This window comes from Lagopus muta, chromosome 2, assembly GCF_023343835.1.
Source record: "Lagopus muta isolate bLagMut1 chromosome 2, bLagMut1 primary, whole genome shotgun sequence".
NCBI lineage: Eukaryota > Metazoa > Chordata > Aves > Galliformes > Phasianidae > Lagopus > Lagopus muta.
Genome location: NC_064434.1, coordinates 80723187 through 80742002, shown reverse-complemented (window position 1 = coordinate 80742002; position 18816 = coordinate 80723187). Strand labels below are relative to the sequence as shown.

Genomic DNA, 18816 nt, shown 5'->3' with positions numbered 1-18816 from the left:
GCCCTGTTTTCAAAGGTGTAGAAATCCTACCTCATGTCTCAGATTTGCTGGACATGTGGCATGAGGTGATTGTTGCCCTTCTTGCCTTGGAGAAAGGAAGAAGAGAGATCAATTCCAGATTTGCTTGAGTGGGTCACATCATCATTACCACACGATGTCAAATGTTTTTAGTGAATGGAAACTGCAGACTACCTAATCCCTCGGGGACAGTCGCACTGAGCTTATCATTGTAAATAGGAACAGATTCTCCTTTCCCTTGTGACCTCCAATTAGCATCTCTCTGACTACTCCCATGTATTTTTGCCCTGGGAGTGACTGTGCCTGTGTTTGGAGCCTTCCTGCACCTGCCCTGAGAAGTGGCAGCTTTGTCTTCCATGTCCTCTGTGCGGGGTGGCTGTCTGGCAGCAAAGTTTTATTATTTGCCCATCTGTGAGACTGCTGTCTCGGGCATTTCAGCATCTTTATGGACCTGTCTTTCAGGACCTTCTGCTTCCTCTCGTTACTTATTTATTGCATTTAGCTGCTTATTTGGCTGACAGTGCACTGTCCGTCCTTGTATACCTTATACCCTCCGATGCGCCCCATACATTTTAAAGACAATTTTATTAAAAAAAATAAAAGTAGGTGTGTTAAATAACGATTTGTCTGGCCAAGACCTCAAAGGAAGATTTAGCTGAGCTACAGTGTGAGCTTGATGCTGTTGTGGAAGCTGAGGCAGTATTTAGTTTTCCTTCTGCAACGTAATTTGTTGCAGCATACCCAAACAATTGCCATTGAGATGCTGGGCAAGCAAACAATGAAGGGAAAGCAATCCACCAGCAATTTAACACTTTCTGATCTCCAAACACTCATCCAGGTGTGTAATGCTGGCATATTGGTTGACACTGTGAGTTTAATGCAAGCACGTATTTAAGGGGTCACTGTTTTGTTCTTTGATCTTCAGTGAAACACAGCTGAAATAACACGCAGGGACTTCTGGGCTGCTAGAAGTTTTACACAGAACCTACTGCAGAGTCCTTTTCCTCTGGAGATGGATGATCTACAATGACTATCTATTTCTTTCCCTGGTATTACTAATGTGAAGTGTATATTGAGTATTGCTTTGTGAGAAATCCTTTGATACTTTTGTTAAACATTGTCCTTTGCTAAAGCTTTATCTCTAGCAACAAATCTGGTGTGTTTTGTACAGACGAAATAAGCGATAAAGCAGCTTATTCTGTTAAAGGAGACCATTCACATTTAAAATGAGATTATTCTTTACAAGAAACGCGGCTTATCTGTCCTAGAGAGAGGTTCCTTCCTCTCCTCAGATATCGCCCTGAAAAGCACAACAAAGAAGCATCTCTTCGGAGATCTTCCTAAGGCAGCGGCTACCAAACCATAAGAAATTCCCCAGAGCTGCCATCTCAGCGCTTCTCACAGCTGCGCCATCAGTTCCAGGGCCGTGCCCGGAAGGGTCTGAAAAGCCCCATCCCCTTAGGTGTGCTGTCCTGATTCAACCCAGGGCACGGGCCCGGGTGAGAGGTGCTAACAGAAAAGTCACCTAGAACGGTGGGTATTATCCAGTACTGCTTCTTCATGGTGACAGCAAGGTACAAAAAGTTCGAGGAACTTCAGGGATGGCAGGCTAAAGGACTGAGGCGCAGGCAGCGTCCTCCCATCCCCTTCCACCAGCAGGGAACAACACTAAAAGGCACAGCTGAACGGACTGCGGCTCAGAGGCTGCTGCCACGGGGAGACGGGGCTTCTCTGTCACGGGATCGACCTTCACAACCCCGGGCCTGCCGGGCGCGACCCTTCTCGGAGGGCAGGGCCCGCCCGCAGCCAGCCGGGCGCAGCTCGCGGCCACTGCGGCGCCAGGAGGGGCAGCGCAGAGGCTCGAGCCGCACCGCCATGGCGGCGGAGGGGCGGCCCGGCCGTAGGGCGGCAGTTCCAGAGCCGGAGGGACGGTTAGGCTCCGCCAGAGGGAGCCGGAGACCGCCGGCCCGCGGCTGAGGTAAGGAGAGGCCGCCGTGCGAAGGAGGCGGTGGCGGAGTCCCGAGCGCTGGCAGCCCGTCCCTGAGGGCTGCCGTGGGGTTCCGGGATCCCTAATGAAGCTGCGACGGTCAGTTCAAGCAGCTGCTCTGTGGCTCGCAATCCGTAATTTGTATCATTCGATCTGATAGTAACTCTGTGGTCATCATGCTTATCTACGAGACGCCCTGCGAGGCGCTGTTTTCCCGGCTCGCCCAGTCGCGCTGCGGTAACTCGCTGCGTAATTCCTGGGCACGGCGCTGTGCCGGAGCTGCTGAGGCGCTCTCGTTTGTGCCAGGATGGAGCGCGGGCCTCGCTCCCCCCTACACCCACACTGCAGCCCTACCCGACATCTCCTCAGAGGTTCGAATGCCACAGGTGTTTGCTGCTTCTGTTCTAAGCTTGCAACTTTTTTTTTTTAATTGCTGTGTTTACCTTCAGGTGCTTGTTAATTTTTGAGGAAGGTCAGCGCAGCTTCATTATGTTGGTTTCTGAGGGTTAGATACCAAAAATAACTCAGCACAGTGAAGTGTGGCACTGTTAAATGCCAGAGAACATTAATTGCAGCTGTTGTTGGAGCTGCGTCTGAAACCTGGATCAAACCCAGCTTGCACTTGAGTGAGGTGTAGGAAGAGCTAGGTGTGTCAGCAGGACTGCCAGGCAGAGTTCTGAGCAGGGCACAGAACTCTAGGAGGTCACATTTCTTCTCTGAAAGGGGTAGTGAGGTGTTGGAACAGGCTGCCCAGGGAGGTGGTGCAGTCACCATCTTTGGAGGTGTTCAAAAACTGTGTGGATGTGACTCTGAGGGACATGGTCAGTGGGCATGGCAGGGATGGGTTGGTGGTTGGACCAGATCGTCTTAGAGGTCTTTTTCCAACCATAACAATTCTATGAAAGGTATGTCATCCATCCTCACTGGAGTTTTGAGCGTTTAATTCAGAAAGTTGCCTCCAGACTCCTGGGATACAGGCTGGATGAAATTCCTTGTTGAGCAGACGTGCCTACAAACAAAAGTGAGCTCTTATTCTTTCCTTTACATATCCTCATCATAGGAGAGGAGATGGAGGTGTCGCCTTGGTATATAACACCTTGCTAGAGAAACTGTGCAGAAAGTGAGTGATTGCTTGCTTTGCAATGTTGTGATTCCAAAGTCACATCTCTCTCCTTTCCTAGAAGTAAGCCTGTAGCTTACTGGGGGAGAGCTGGAGTGCTTGTTACCTCTGTCACTATGCAGAAAATAACATATGGGAAAGGGAAATTTGGCTCCCGCATGAGCAGCTTCAATCGCTTGTGAGCCCAGAGCTCTGATCCTTGCCTCAGAGACTACACAGTTGTTATAGCCATTAGTAATGGTCCTTTGGGAAATGTTCAGAACCAAATGCTGCCTTCCCCAGGTGCATGTTTCGAGTCTTCACGTGTTCTATTAAAGGAGACTGTTAAATCAACAGGCAACAGCTGAGTGAAGGCTTTTCCTATTTGGGATCTCAGTACTTTACTGATGCCTAAGACTGCTCCTTTAAAAAAAAAAAAATAACAAGCAGAGAAATTATGATGTGATCCTCTTTTTCTGTATATTCTATAAACTTAAATATTTCTGTATGCATCTAAATGGCATGAATAATATATGTATGTATATCTATTCAGAAACACAAATTACTGCTTTGGAAATAAGCAAAAAAAAAAAAACAAACCCAATGTTTTAGTGTCTAAATTCACACCAGTATGTGTAAGTACTGTGAAAATGTCAGGATGGAGATTTCAAAGCTAATGAAAAAAACTGTGTCAGCACACATATGTACTAGTCATGCAGATGAAAGGTACAGAAAGAGCTTCTGAAGTGGAATTTACATACATTAGCTTTGTAATTGTATGCACACCAGGCAATTATACAAGAGTTAATAAAATAGTAGTAATGATTTGTACCAGGTAATTGAAATTTATGAAGCAGTTTTGGTGTCTCTAATAAAGCTGTGATGGCCTCAAGTAGAGATAATGAGTATGACAGAAGTGACTAGCATGAATAAACTCAATTAGTGCTGCATTTGTCTAACAAAAATAGTAAAATATTTTTTTAAGTGTCAGAATGTTAGTATCATCATTATATAAATGGGAAACTGAGGTGGGAATGTAAATCATGCTTCAGTTTGCTTTGCAACTGAATACAAAAGACAGAAGTGGGATGCTGCAGCCTTCCATGGCAACACCCTTTCTCCTACTTAGTAAAGTGTTGGCTGTTACTACAAGCAATGGGTAAAGTGACTAGAAAACCTAATGCACGTTTCTGCTGGTGTGTTTCAGCATTACTTCTACCCTGGTGGTGTGCTCCCCAAAATGCTGTTGTGTTTTTCAATTTGAATTCTTTCCCTGTGTTTGCACTGCTTGAACTGTAACTATTATTTAAGCACAGAAGCAAGCTCATACTCTGGGATGCTGGTATCTCTGTGCCTTTGAGGTGTGTGACGAAAGGAAGAAGGGAGATGTCTGAATGTAGCAGTGTGTTTGAGCAGGGCTTGCTTTTCTAAGTCCTGTTTCTATGCATAGGGTTTACATTAAGGTTAATTTTGTGTTTTGTATACCACAGGATATACCAAGGTGACAGCAAGTGCTTTTCCTTAGCAGAAAGTTCTGTGTAATTTACAAATAAGGTAATTGCCATCCAATTGGAAAGGTCTTTGCTATCTGTGTTCTGTGGGGCTTTCAGTTAGACGGAACATTGAGACCTTTGTGCTGGGAAGGCCTCGCTTCTCTTTATGTTCTTGTTGTATTGCAATATTGGTCTTTTAAAGAAAGTGTGTTCGCTTTGGGGTAGAATGAAACAGCATGGAATAGGTTCTTTCAGCACTGCCACCGGTTACACAGTTTTCTCATGCTTCAGAAAAGCCCTGGATTGTAGTGGTCTGGATGCTAGCAGCCAGAATTGTTGGTTCAGAGTTATTTGGAAGGATGCAATTAGGAGGGATGGGAAAATTCCAGGAGTAAGGCAGTAGAAGTAGTGGCAAACAAGTCAATTTGGTCAGTGTCGAGTAAGGACTGTGGGCAGCACAGAGGTTGGAAGTCAGATTGGAAGGAGTGAAGTACTGGTGAGAAGGCATGAGAAAGGGGGAAGGCTTGCAGAAAAAGTGTTTTTGCATGGGCACAAGCAATTATGGTCTCTTCCCACTTGTTTTACTTTTAATAAACATCCTGATCCCTGCACTGTATGCTCTCTGGGCAGCATGTCACTTAATTATTTTTCATTGGATGGAAAAGCTGTAATTCCACTAAATTAAAAATAGAGCTGTAAATGGGCTTGGTTTGATCTCTGTGGCATCTGTAGCGGAGGAACAAGATTAATTTCAGCAATTAGATGTTAATTGATGTCTGAATATGTCTATTCCTAGAAACAGCAAGACCGCATATAGCATAACTAGCACCATTAAAACAGCATCGTCTCCCCTCTGTGCTTTGCAAGAACTGAGCTGGAGGGGGAACTTGCCAGGGACGCTGGTAAATAGAGTGTTGGGGATGCTGCGAAAGGAACAGATGCTCGTGATGGGGAAGAGGAAGGGCAGCCTCTCTGAATGGTTAAGAGCTGGTGGTTAAATGCACAGAGCGTTACAGAAGAACTGTGCTTTTGTTTGTTAAACATAAATCCACTTTATTTTCATTTCATTGCTGGTCAAGTCTGCTCTAAGACTCACATCATAAGCAACTACAAAGGTTTATTACCTTTGATGAAATACCCGATGAAGAGAAAAAATATATATATAGTTTTTCAAAGGCCAAAAAAATATACTAACAATTTTGATTAAATGGAATAAGAGGTCACTGAATCTGGTCTTTAACCTACTGTGTGTAACAGCTTCAGCTACATCCATTTCAATAATGAGATTCTGTTTCTGTGCTGCCTGTGCCTTATATATGAAGCACCATGCACTGTATATATTTCATTTTGTTTCCATTTTACAATACAGTAAAAATCTTTTTCAACCAGAATAGATGCTAGCCTTGGATACTGAAGTGCTGAATAGAACAATAAATCCTGTGCATCACTGGCCTGACTTTCATCCAGTAGTCTCAAAGAGCTTTATAAACATCAAGTAAGCTTTCCAGCATGCCGATCGCAACTGGGGAGAGTATTACTGCTGTTCTGCAGCTATTATTATTAATTTGTATCACCACATCACATTCAGGACTTTACTATGTACATAGTGAAAAGCTAAGTCCCATCCCAAAGACCTTTTGAACAATTGTAATGACAGAAAAATAGGATTGAGATGCAAGAGACTGGAGGAACACAGGATAACGGGACAAAGAAAATTAAATATATATGAAAGTGACCAGTGTTGGAACAGCGTGGTCTGCCCAGCCGTTGTCATCTATCTTCTGGGCAATGCAGCAGAGATGAGATCTGAGGAAATGTGTGCCTAAGGCGCTCTCGGAAAGGTTGTGTCAATATTAGGAGGAAAAAAATTGTAGGCTGGAGGTAGCTGAACTGTGGAGGAGTGAGGACCATTGCTTTATGCATGGTAGGAATCAAAATGGAACCAGTGGGTTGAGGAAAAGGGGAAGAAGAATGGTCAGCTCCTAGCCTGTACAGAAACGTCAGCAGAGTGAACATGGATAGTGGGTGTTACTGCGGAATTTGCTGTCTGTGCTTTGGGGTAATCTCAATCTGGTATTCCTTTTCCCAGACATCAGGGTGTTTGATTTCCTTTGGGTTTTTTGGAGCAGAAGAAGGGAAGTACTGAGATTGTACCACTGTGTGTGGAGCCCTGCACGCAGCCTGATCGCCTGAGGTCGGACAGTAAGTTGCAGCATGTGTGGAGAGTGCAGTTCTGGTGATTCAGCAACTGAAGAGGCAATTTGAGGAAGCAGTGTCTGGCAGGTTTAGTGCAGTAATTGTTAAGTCTGGTGTGTCACTCAGGCTCACCCTTTCATTCTTTGTGGAGTCTGGAAAGCAGAGCACTGCTGTGCCTGTTAGAGGGATGGTCTCGCTTCTGTGATTCCCTCCCCAGCCCAGCAGCAAACACCTGGGACAGCAGAGTGTGCTTAGCTCAGAGCGCTTCCTCCACTGAGATAGTTAACTACTGCCAGAGGGCTGGGACCCCTCAGGCCAAGGGAGCTCAGTGCCTCCAGGCCATCCATGCTTTGCAAGAGCTCAGTGTCTGTCCAGCTGACGAACAACTGGAACTTCTCTCATTTTATGGCTCCTCTTTAGAGTCAGACTGCAGACCTAACTGTGGAAATGCTCTCTAGCTTGGGTATCTCAAGATGCAAACACTGAGGAGAAGAATCTGCAACAAATCTATTCGCTGTACCCTGGAATTTGTTCTCCAAATTCTGAGATGCACATGCTCCTGTCTAACTTTTTAAAGGCATTGGTTGCACCTTCATTGCTTGCAGACGCTGAGTGTTTGCAGAGGAGAGTGTTTGTGACTCCTTCATGCAGCTTCTATTGGCTTAGAACCTCCATTGTCTAGTTCTATGCTGTCACTCCATTTCTGTGCTTCTTATTTTTCCTCCAGTCTCCTGGCTGCTTTTGGTAAAGCTGAAACAGGATTTGCTTTTTTGTCAGCAGTGTGGGCAGAGCCAGGTCATCCTTGACGTGAGAAGCATCTTAGGTTGGAAGGGATCTTAAAGCCCAACCAGTTCCAGCCCCCTGCTGTGGGCAGGGCTGCCACCACCAGCTCAGGCTGCCCATGGCCCCATCCAACCTGGCCTTGAGCCCCTCTAGGGATGGGGCACCCACAGCTTCTCTGGGCAGCCTATGCCACTACCTCACTGCCCCCTGAGTAAAGAATTTCTTCCTAACATCTAACCTAAAGCTCTGCTGTTTTTATTTTAAGCCCCTTGCTGCTGAAGCTTGCTTCTGTGGCTGGAGCCTGTGAGCTGGCAGAACAAATGTGATAAAATCTCTGGGCAGGTCCAGCTCCTTATGTGCTTCCTTAGCATCCCCAGTGGACTATGTGAGGTGATTGCTCTGTCAGGGAGCTGTGAGTTGTGCTCTGTGATTCTCTGCATGTTTTTGTACAAAATGGCTGTACCTATCAGTTTCCTTCTGTGAAGACTGTGTTCCTTGTGTTCTGCCACACTGGTCCTGGCTTTTATCTAGAATCCTTTGCATTTCCCATTTGTGCATTCCAGTTCACGCTTCCATGTTACACTGTAGTATCTGCATCTCTTCTGGTGCAGTCAGACTTCTCAGCCATTTTGGTGCTGATCTGTTGTAGTCATCTATGCAATCCTTGTAGCTCTTCGTCTCCCTGAAGATGTCACTGAAGCTGAGAATCCAGCTCAGAGGCTATCAGCCAAGTCTGTGGGGAAAAAAAAAACTAACCAGAGGAACACAAGGCTGTGCAGGTCAGAGCAGTGTTTTCCTTTGCCTGCTGGCAGGCTGCTGCAATTCTCCTAACTTTCGTGAGGGAACAAAAGTTCAAGCTTGGTCACTTCGTAGGTGGAAGACTGCTAAGGAAATTCAGGTGCTGCAAGGAGCATTTTGTCATTGTTGTTGTTGACAGGAGGTGGCATTCCTCTCTCCTCAAGGGCAGCCTCAATAGTTTGGTGTGATAGCAGGGGATGTTGTCCTTCTGGAACTGCCATCATTCATGCATGACATGAAGATTGCATCCAGTTTATACTGCAGTTTAAAACATCCCAAGGCACCAGGATTCTTATTCTGCATGGCCTCCTCGCATTTCCATGTAAACAGCTTCAATGCTGCCTCCCTAAATCTATGTCCATATGATAACAAGTGTTTGAGGCACTGTGTGTGAAGGACTGTATTTGCAAGAGAAGAGGAGTGCGTCTCAAGTTTTACTGAAGTGCTGGTGATAAATGGTAACTTAGGATACGAGGTTTGAGCTTAAACCAAAATGAAAACGGTGTTACTTTGCGGTGGGTTATAAGGCACCCGTGGCCTTGGTGCTGCTGCTTAGTTGACAAGCTGTGCACCCTGGTAACTCCATCACTTACAGCCATGCATCTTTGTAAAGAGACATCAGTCTCATTTGGACATGATCTGTTCCTTCCCACGTGAATAAAATGTGCAGCATTGCCAGCGTGCTGTGGAGGGTGGGGATTAACCTGTGTTTAATCCACATGTTCCAGATTGTTGTGTGTGAAAACGGCTGGGCTTTGTTTGCTTCAGTGTAGGATACTCAAAGGAGGGAAGGAACTCTTTGTCTTTGAGGTTTTCTTTCTCTAGGAACAAATTCTTCACAATCAGGCTGTGTAGTCAGAACTGCAAGTGAGGTGAGGTCTACCGGTAACATTTCATAGAGAACACTTGGATTTTTGTAGCACAAAGGATAACGAGCAGTCCTGCTGCCTGGTGGCACCTCCAAAGCACGGATCTCAGGCACTCGTGGTGTTCCAAATGCTGTGTGAAGCACTTGAGTTCTCTGGCCTGGAAGTGCTGGGTACCAATGTTTTGCATTGGATTAGAAGTGTTAGAAATCCTTCTACGTTACATTTCAACTTGTGAGTGCTGTAGAGACTTGTACCAAACGCTCCTGACAATTTTTTTTTTTTTAGTTTTTTTCTGCTTTTTAAAATCTAAGATGAAAAAGAATGTAATTGAGCTGCCTTATCTGTGTAGTTCTTACTCTTCTCACATATGAGAGGAACTGCTTTCTTTTCCTTTTCTTTCACTACTAGTTGATTTGATCTTCTCTTGATGTTGCTTAAGGTAAGATACTACCATGCACTGAAATGAGGAGGAAAATGATTCCAGGGGAAAGTGATTCTGTGATATGAAAATGTCATAAACAATGTAAGACAGTTCAGCTACCACTGTGAACCATGCATTAATTGCATTAGTTTCTCACCTTGATCTAGCATGACAGAATGTCTTGGGTGTTGAGCAGCAGTTGATTTCTAAGTGCCTTCTTGATGCAACCCCGGTCCACACAAAGCCACCTCTGTGCGTTGCATGGGAAGATTTGGGCACTTGAAAGTAGATTCCTGCTATTTAAGCAGGGGTTTTGAGAATCTCACAGCACCTAACTGTGGAGTTCAGGTATCCTGCCTAATTAGTTCGTTATCTTTCCACACGTGATAGCTGTTTGTTAGCAGATTGCATGTTGGAGTTAGAGTGTTGTCTGCATGGGTCTGTGTGCACCTAAAAGAGTCAGCCTGTTGGATCTTAAATGTGCTTCCTTTGATCTGCTCCTTTCGTATAAACAAAGCTGAAAGGAAGTCTGAATTTGCATTGTTGCAGATGTTCTGGACCAAACAGCCTCTCTTACTTTTCTCTCAAGATACACAATGATCGTGAAGGTAATGCAGCTTTAATAGTAGCCCCTACACTAACAGGTAATTCTGTTTCCTTTGATGGAGATTTGAGCTTTTGCTGCTGGAGCAGATGATCTTCCTGCCCTGGAGCATGCTGTAGGCATGTGTATAGCAGAACTTTGAGGCTTTGGGATATTTTGCCTTGTTAATGTTTTCAGGCTTCCATAGCTGCCCAGCTTGTAAAACCTGCACAGTATGGGACTGTTCCCTATTTTATAATCATTGTTTAATTTGGTTATTGCAGTTGAACAGTGAAAACAAATTAATTCCAGCTACGTAAGCCAGTTCCATGGATGCAACTTCTTGGGGCAAACGCATGACTGATGCATGTGGAATGGTCTGAAGTGATGAAATGTTGAGGGGCAGAGGGTGGAGACCCCAGATTAACTGCTATAACCTATCCTACCTCTGCATAAGAAGCCTCCTGGGTAATTGTTTTAACTGCTGGGTAAATCAAAGTCAGCAAAATGTTTCCAAATGAGAGAAAAGCAGCTTAGTGAAAATACGCTGTCTTCAATAGTAGGGAGATGAGCTGTTGAAGAGGGTCCAGAGGAGAGCCACAAAGGTGATCAGAGGGCTGGAACATCTCCCCTGCAAAGAGAGGCTGAGGGAGCTGGGCTTGTTCAGCCTGGAGAAAAGAAGGCTGTGGGGTGACCTCATTGCAGCCTTTCAGTACCTGAAGGTAGCCTACAAACAGGAGGGAAAGCAACTCTTTGGAAGGTAGATAATAGCAGGACAAGGGGAAATGGTTTTTAAGTTGAGGGAGGGAAGATTTATGTTGGATGTCAGGGGAAGTTCTTTACTATGGGAGTGTTGAGGTGCTGGAACAGGCTGCACAGAGAGGCTGTGGATGCTCCATCCCTGGAGGTGTTCAAGGCCAGGTCGGATGGGGCCCTGGGCAGCCTGGTCTGGTATTGAATGGGGAGATTGGTTGCCCTGCCTGTGGTGAGGAGGTTGGAGCTTCATGATCCTTGCGGTCCCTTCCAACCTGAGCCATTCTGTGAGATAGAGGGGACACAGTATAACTGTAATTAACAAAACAGTAACCCTATTTTCATTGTTCAGGAGGCATTTCTTACAGTTGAAGCTGCAGGGTTCAGCCTCTGATGGCATTGATTGGCTTGCAAAGTCTATTTCTTGTATTCTGATATTCTAGAGGAAGTGTATTGGAGGAGACACGGAGGGAACAAATGAGGCACCAGAGCTTGCTGACTAATTGGATATATCTACAAACAGCAAACAACCCCAGTACTGCAGTCATGAAAATTCTCAAAGCTTAGATCTAAACCATGTTGGCAGCTGGGAAAGGAAGCTGGAAAAAGGGAGAACTCCTTAAAAACATTTTGATTACAGATTCATACATCCCAGTGAAAAACAAAACAAAGAAACCTGGAGCATCACGACACAAAGCATCTTCCTCTGATTCCCACACAGCTTACTGAGTGTGTGGCACACACATCCCGCTGCCCAGATAAACCAGAGAGAGCAGAGCCTCTGTGCATGTTTGCAGGCTGTGTGGCACACAGTGCTCAGCTGTCCGTCGCTGGGGGCCCAGTGCTCCCACTAGGCTCATGGGGACTGCTGGGAGCTCATTCCTCTGTTATTGTCATTTGTCGACAACAAGCACTGGGGGTTACAGAAGATCTGGGACTAAACCAAATGCTGCTTTATTGGCAGCTGCCTTCTGTTTAGCTGCTTCTTTGTAAAGGGAAGAGGAGTATTGTCTCTGTAGCTCTTTGTGGCTTATGTTTCAGCTGTGCATCAGATCAGACAACAGGAACACCGGTTTAACGCTCTTTGAATTGAATGCAGGTAGCCCGTTGTCCCCTGGTCTTCCATTCGTGCTCAATGACCTTTCACTTACCCTTGGCTGCCGAAAATTCATTGTCTTGGGTGCACTGCGGTAAGGCAGATTCAGGGCATGTCAGTTGAGCTATGCTAGGAAGTTCTTGTTCTCCTTTCCTATGAGTGGATGATCCTACCAGTGGATGGTCTTTGTCACCAGGGGCAGGGCAGCTTGGTTTGCTCTGGCTGTTTGAAGCACTTCGTGTTGTAGCGGAAAGGGAGAGCTGCCCATTTATTTTCTTGTAGCTACTGTGGAAGGAAGAGAACGTTGCATCTTCTGTCAGAAAAAGATTATATTCTCAGTTAGGGAAACCTTGCAGGGGGAAAGAAGAGCAGAGACGTGGGTAAGGGTCTGCAGCAGAAGAGATAGAGTCCCTCTCCTTTTCCATAAGGACAAAGTGATGAGGAAAAAAGGATTTGCTTTAAAACTTCAATACTGACTGCTTTCCCAAGCACAGCTCAGGTTTTTGTCTCTGTTTAAGGAGGGGCTCATTTTAGAGCCTGGTGAACTAAGACATATTTTGGATTGGTTTCTTGGGGTATTCTGATGTGCTCTGAAGCACTGTGACGCAGTTGCATAATGCTGTGCATTTAATTTGTCTACAGAAATGTTATTAGCAGCATCACACTATAAGTTTTTTGGAGAGTGTCATCTGCAATCTGCTGTGTAGCGATTCTAGCAAACTCATTTTCATGGCATTGAAGTGTTTGTTGTTTCCTTCCTGAGGTTTTCACTAGCAGCCCAAACATTTGCAAGCCTTTGTGTTTCTCTGATGTTGCAGCATTTCCAGAGAGACTCTTTTAAATGCCAGTGGAAAGGGAAAGAATCTCCGTGGTCAAAATGAAGGAGCTGTTAGTTTATCTAGGAACAAGTTTCATTGCGGTCAGATACCAGAAGTCTTTATGTTATGTATTTGATACATCTCTTACTTCTCAGCTCTAAATGCTGCAGTTCAACACATTTCATCCATCAATCATTAGGTAAATCTAGATGTGAAACCAGTCTGCTACCGAGGGCCTGGGATATGAAAGGGGAAGCCGTGGAAGCTGGAGGAGAATTTCTGCTTTCAAGGCTGCTAGAACTTAAATGAAAGAAAAGTCCTTTAAACCCTGACCTTGAGCTCCTGGATTTCCTTTCTTCGTGTTCTCTTCTAGGAGCCACATATTGGCTTTATTTACACTCAGTAAAATAAATCAATGTGTGACGCTATCTCCTACACACAGGCAGATGCTAATTCTGGTAGAAATGTTTTTTTGTGTATGTGTTATTCTGCAGTTAATACTGTCAGAAGGCCTCTTAACAGTCTGTATTTATTTAATGCTTTTTAAAGTATTTTGGTGTTTTACAAACGTACTTGCATGCTTTGATTCCAATCCCAAAGGACGGATGCCTTGGGAGGAAATACAGCCACATTTCATAGAATCATAGAATCATAGAATGGCCTGGGCTGAAAAGGACCACAGTGATCATCTAGTTTCAACTCCGCTGACACAAGCAGGGTTGCCAACCACTAGACCCGGCTGCCCAGAGACACATCCAGCCTGGCCCAAACCACCTTCGTGTGAGAAGGAGAACAGAACTTCAGCTAACCTCAGGAAACTCTCATGGCTTGGAGATGGTGGTCTGATGTAAGTGACCCTGTCTGGTGACCTGTCCTTTTAGAAATCATATGCATCTATTTTCCATGTCTTGTGAATATCTAATACTGAGCCAAAGCATTAGATCAGCGTAGAGGAAGGTAAGCTGTGTCACATCTTGGCACTGGGCGCTCACTGATGCAGGGCCCATCCTGTGCTTGACTTGGGTTAACAGGGTGTAACCTATGAAATAGTGTGGTCCAGGGCTCCTATTGAGCAGGAAGAGACTAAAACTGTGGTAAAGAGATCTGCTGTTTCTGCTCAGGTTTATCTTCAGCACCTAAAGCTTGGGTCAGTAATTAAAGCTGGCTTCTTCAGGAAGCTCTGCATCCCAGATGAAAAAATGGGCACGGTCAGTTCACTGAATCAATGGAGTGCAGCTGCGTTCTGCCCACAGCCTGGCTTCTTGCAGGGGCTGACCAGCACTCATCCTAAAAAGCAGCCAAGCATTGCCTTTGTTGGATGCCAGGAGGATGTCCCACCCAAGCCATCATCCCCTTCCACCCACACCAAGTCTCCCAGTGCCGTGGAACACGTGGCCACTGTTGGCATGCCAGATGAGAGGTGGTGGTGTGTGTGAAGGAGGCGTGTGTGGGACATGTGTGTCCCTTTGCTGAACTTTGCTTGCCGACTATTTAGGCCCTAGTTGGGAAGGGGGACAGTTTTGGCACAGATCTGAGCAGCCCAGTGTGGCCTGGGGAGTCCTACACTTCTCCCTTCTCTTTTACAGCTTTTGACCTGGAATTTGCCACAGTGCTGATCTGCTGCCTTTCTGAAGGTATGAACTGTGGGGATGGTACTGTAAAAGTGGGAGAAGCTGATCTGAAGCCTTTTCTTACTGCTGGAGGAGAGGGCCTGCAGAGTAAAGGCAGGTGGTGGCCAGGTGGTATAGAGGGAGAGCACAAAATTGATTTCAGAGGCACCTTGCTATCTCCACCATTACACACTGTGCTGTTAGCATAGTGCACATCACTGCCCTGTTCTCCTGTGTGTCTGGCATGTTCAGTATGTACAGATACACAAACGGAACGTAATTCTTCTTTATGGGTGGGTTTGGGCTTTGATTCCTTCTTAGAGGCAGTTTCCACACTCCAGTAAGTTGGGGATACATGCAAGCTTTAGAGCCAAGTATGACTTCTCTATCCTTGCCAAATTATATAAACAAATTGCTGAACTGCCTGCAGGTGAAGGTTGGGTTTGTCATCTCTGGAATTAATAACACCTGTGTGAGTGAGACTGTCCTGTGAGTTTCCTACTCCTGTTGCAGCTCTGGGAAGACCAGCTTCCGCATCCTCAAGGTAGGTTTTTTCCTCCGTTTGTATAAGTCTTAGTTTGTTAGGCTCCTCACCAACAGAAAATATGCTATGCTTTCTCTGCAATACCCACACACCACCAGAGAGATGTTGCACAACATCTGGTTAAAATAGTTTGTACTGTCCAGTTTATCTGCTGTGTATCTGCTGTGAACCTTTCAAGTTCTGCTGCCTTCATCACTCTGGGAGTTGGCATGCAGTGAACTGTTTCTGCCCAGTTATGCTGGCACAGGTAGGGACCCAGTAGTCACGAGCAGCAGACAGAATTATTTGCAAGCAAAGAGACACGTTGCAAGAAGAACATGCTTCTGTCTGAAATGAGCAAATAATTTTTTAATCTTTTCAAAATACAGACTATTTACCTGATAGCTTCAAGTTAACATGCTGGTGGAGTATGTGCAGGAAAGTTTACATAGGTTCACTGACAAAAATCACCTCTTATTTCTCCATTTTTCTCTGCATGTAGGGATTCAATTTATTATTTACATGTTTTCAAATAAAAGACAAAAATTAGCTGTTCTAAGACTAATACTATCATTTTTCTTATATGCTTTGAAATAGCAGTACTCTAGTATAGTCCATCTACAAGCAGTTCACAGTTAAGCCCTCTAAAACAGAAAATTGCACCAAGAAATCCATAAACAATAAGAACAGCAAGGGTCAGGCTGTCTTACTGTGAAGAATTACATGGTGCAGGATGCCTGTCACCTTGTGTTCCTTCTCCTGTTACTGCCTCAGTCTCAGCTCCCTGTGTGCTTTCTGTGAGATCAGAAGGGTTGTATTCAAAATACATTTCAGCATTAGAATTATCTTTTGCTGCATTCTACAAAAACTTATGTAATCTTGATGGTTTATTCAGCTCCATCTGACAGGTTTTATTTTCAGACTGCTCTCAAAATAAGAGCTCCTCCTTTCTCCGGAAAGGTGCTTGAAGTTGGCTATGGAAATCCAGTCTGTGGTGATGTTAAGTGACTGAAGTAGGGCTGGTATGAAACAGTCAGTGCTGCACCAAGCTTTCTCCTTGCTGGACATTTGCAAATTGTACTGGGCTAACAAGTTTCATTGCCTGTGAACTGATACAAGTTTAATTTCCTCTCTTTCCTCTCTGCCTTCAGGCAAATGCTGATGCAGCAACCCCCCAAAACGCACATTTCAATCACAGACCAGCACTGTCGTCTTTAATAGATTGCAACTCTTTATAAACAGCTTTATTGTTTCACACAACAAAAGTGATTAGAAAGAGCAGGTACAATACACAACTTGGTCACTTTGGGATGTGTGGGTGATGGGTCCTGTGAATCCTGAAATGTTCCAGGGTTTGGGATGCGGGCGCAGAGCACTGACTGCTGCAGCCATGGAGCAAACAGGCGAGTCCTGCACGTGTGCAGCTGAGGCAGTGGAATTGGCTTTACCTTCATCATCCAGACCGAGGACAGCAAAGGCAAGGAACTGGTTCTGACTGACAGAGTATGTTTGCTTTGGGTCCGTGTGACCCGTGGTGTCCATGTCAATCAGTAGCTGTTCAGTAGTTGTGATGCTTGAGAACTGCTTTCATGAAGCTCAATGTAAAGAAACCAAACAAACACGCAGTGTCATGTCGTGCTGATGCTTTTGAAACCAGATTACCTAGCAAATGAGTGACATTATTCTGTAGGTAACATATAAACGTGAGGATAACTAATAGAAGAAATAATTAAAGGTAGAACAGACAAAAAAAAAATGCATCCTTGGATGCTTGATCTGTATGGATGTCCAGTACCTGCAGGGCTGCCACCAAATACTGCCTGCTTGCCTCTGGTGACTGCAGCATCAAACTAGCCTTTGGGTTCCTTGTAATGACAAAGTCCACAGAGAAAGGTAAGAGCACTGAGGAAAGGATTTATGCTGGAAATACAACTCAGCCTTACAGTGAACTAAGACACAGCTCTAGGAATTTTGTATAGTAAGCCGCAGCAGTCGTTTAACACTTAAAAAATAACCTTTACTTTGCAGACAGAAACAGCTACTGGCAATACACATCTCAGTAACTTTAGACATGATTATCTCTGCTTTTCTGTTGTCTTTGCATGGTCTCTGAACAGGACAGTTTGGGGTGGTGGGAGGAGTGCTGTTGGGCAGTGTAGTTGGTGATGGAGATTCTGCACAGGGTGGGTGGAGCAAGCCTCTAGAAATCACAGCAAGCTCAGAAGCCAGGGAGTAGAAGGCTGACAGGTGCCTGAATTCAGCAGGAGCTGATGCCTCAGACTGAGGTGGAATATTGCTATCAAGGTAACAGCTGGAATAAAATCAACAGTGCCTATTTATCTGATCCTGTATCTACCTACATACACACACACAGGAAACTCCTTACACATATCTACACATACACACATACCCTCATGCTAGGAAGAGCAGAAGAATTGCTATTGAAAAATAATAGTAACCCAGCAGTTACTAGCTCGCAATTCCACAGCTCTTAGCATGCCCTCAACCTCCTCTGTTGTTTGGGGGTGGGGAGAGTGTTTTTAATGGAATTGTGAGTGAGCAAATGGTGCTTCCAGGGCTAAGTCTGTAATTACTGATAATCACGTTGAAACTCCAGCAAATTCTGATAGTGGTACGTGCTGCGTTTCCAGAGAAGGACTGATAAAAGGCACATAGGTGTGTTTGATCCCCAAAATATAATTTGATTTGCCAGCAGATTTGTGTGCACACGGCATGTGAAAATACCTGTTTGGAACTATGATCGTTGGCAAGACCTGAGGCTGGAAATCAAAACCAGAGAATCGTAAGTGAGCAGAGGACTTGAAGACAACTACAGAATTCACAAGTAATTGCTGCTTAACTGACAAGTACCTTCATTTATATAAACATGGAGGGTAACGAAGGAGAAGCTCTGCATGCAGCCAGAATGAAGGTAATACCTCTGGCTATCACGCACACCAGGCAGACTAGCCAAAGAAGCATGACTTAAGTCTGATGCAGGCTGCTCAGTTCAAACACTTCTAGCCAGCCAGCATTTTAAACTTTAATGCAGACAAGTATGGTTGTGTTCATCAACAGATGATAACTTAATATTTAGCTTATTCCGGAAGCTCATCATCTTCAGCTCATGCTGCTGCAAACTGCAGTATGCTGCAGCTGGTCTCCAGAAACAGGTCTGCTTAAAGCTTAGAGGAATCTGAAGTAAATGTAGTGTAGTTTGAATGCTGCAGAAGAAAAAAAAAAGTAAAAGGCAAGCTATTGCTGGAGTTAAGAATAAATTCCAAATTCAGCTTATCTAGCAAAGGGCTCAGACGTTCTCTTCTGCTTCATCCAAGAAAGTCTTGCACTTGCTCCTTGGAAAATTAGAGATGAGATGAAGCATTTCAGGAATGCTTCAACAATGAACCTTTTTGTTTTTAATGCAGAAATGCTGATCATGCAGACTTTCAGATGATAAAATGCCACAGCTTGTTTGTTTGAAAGGATTGCTTCTTTACTTCAAACAGACCCTAAATACTTTAAGAGGAATACAAAGATTTCAAGTGTTTTGAGAACCCAGAAGAGATGTCCTGGTGCTGCATTTCAGATAGAGAGGAATGCTTTGCTTTCACAGAAACCAATGTGTTTCACGTTCTAGTCATTGTGGTTGCTGTGCTACCTGAGCACAGCTGCAGGGGGGAAGGAAGGAGTCTTCTGTAACTCAAAAAAGAATAAAAGGGATGAAGCAACCAGGAAACAGTGAGCACCATCTTCTGTTCTCTTGTGTGAA

General features: G+C 44.8%; 1 long non-coding RNA gene across 1 annotated transcript; it reads left to right on the top strand.

The window, feature by feature from the left end:
• The first annotated feature begins 269 nt into the window (after nt 1-269).
• On the top strand, nt 270-18716 carry LOC125688949 (uncharacterized). Its single transcript, XR_007374973.1, has 4 exons — nt 270-1996; nt 14501-14548; nt 14955-15068; nt 16399-18716. It is a non-coding gene; the product is annotated as an uncharacterized LOC125688949 (long non-coding RNA).
• Nucleotides 18717-18816: the final 100 nt, after the last annotated feature.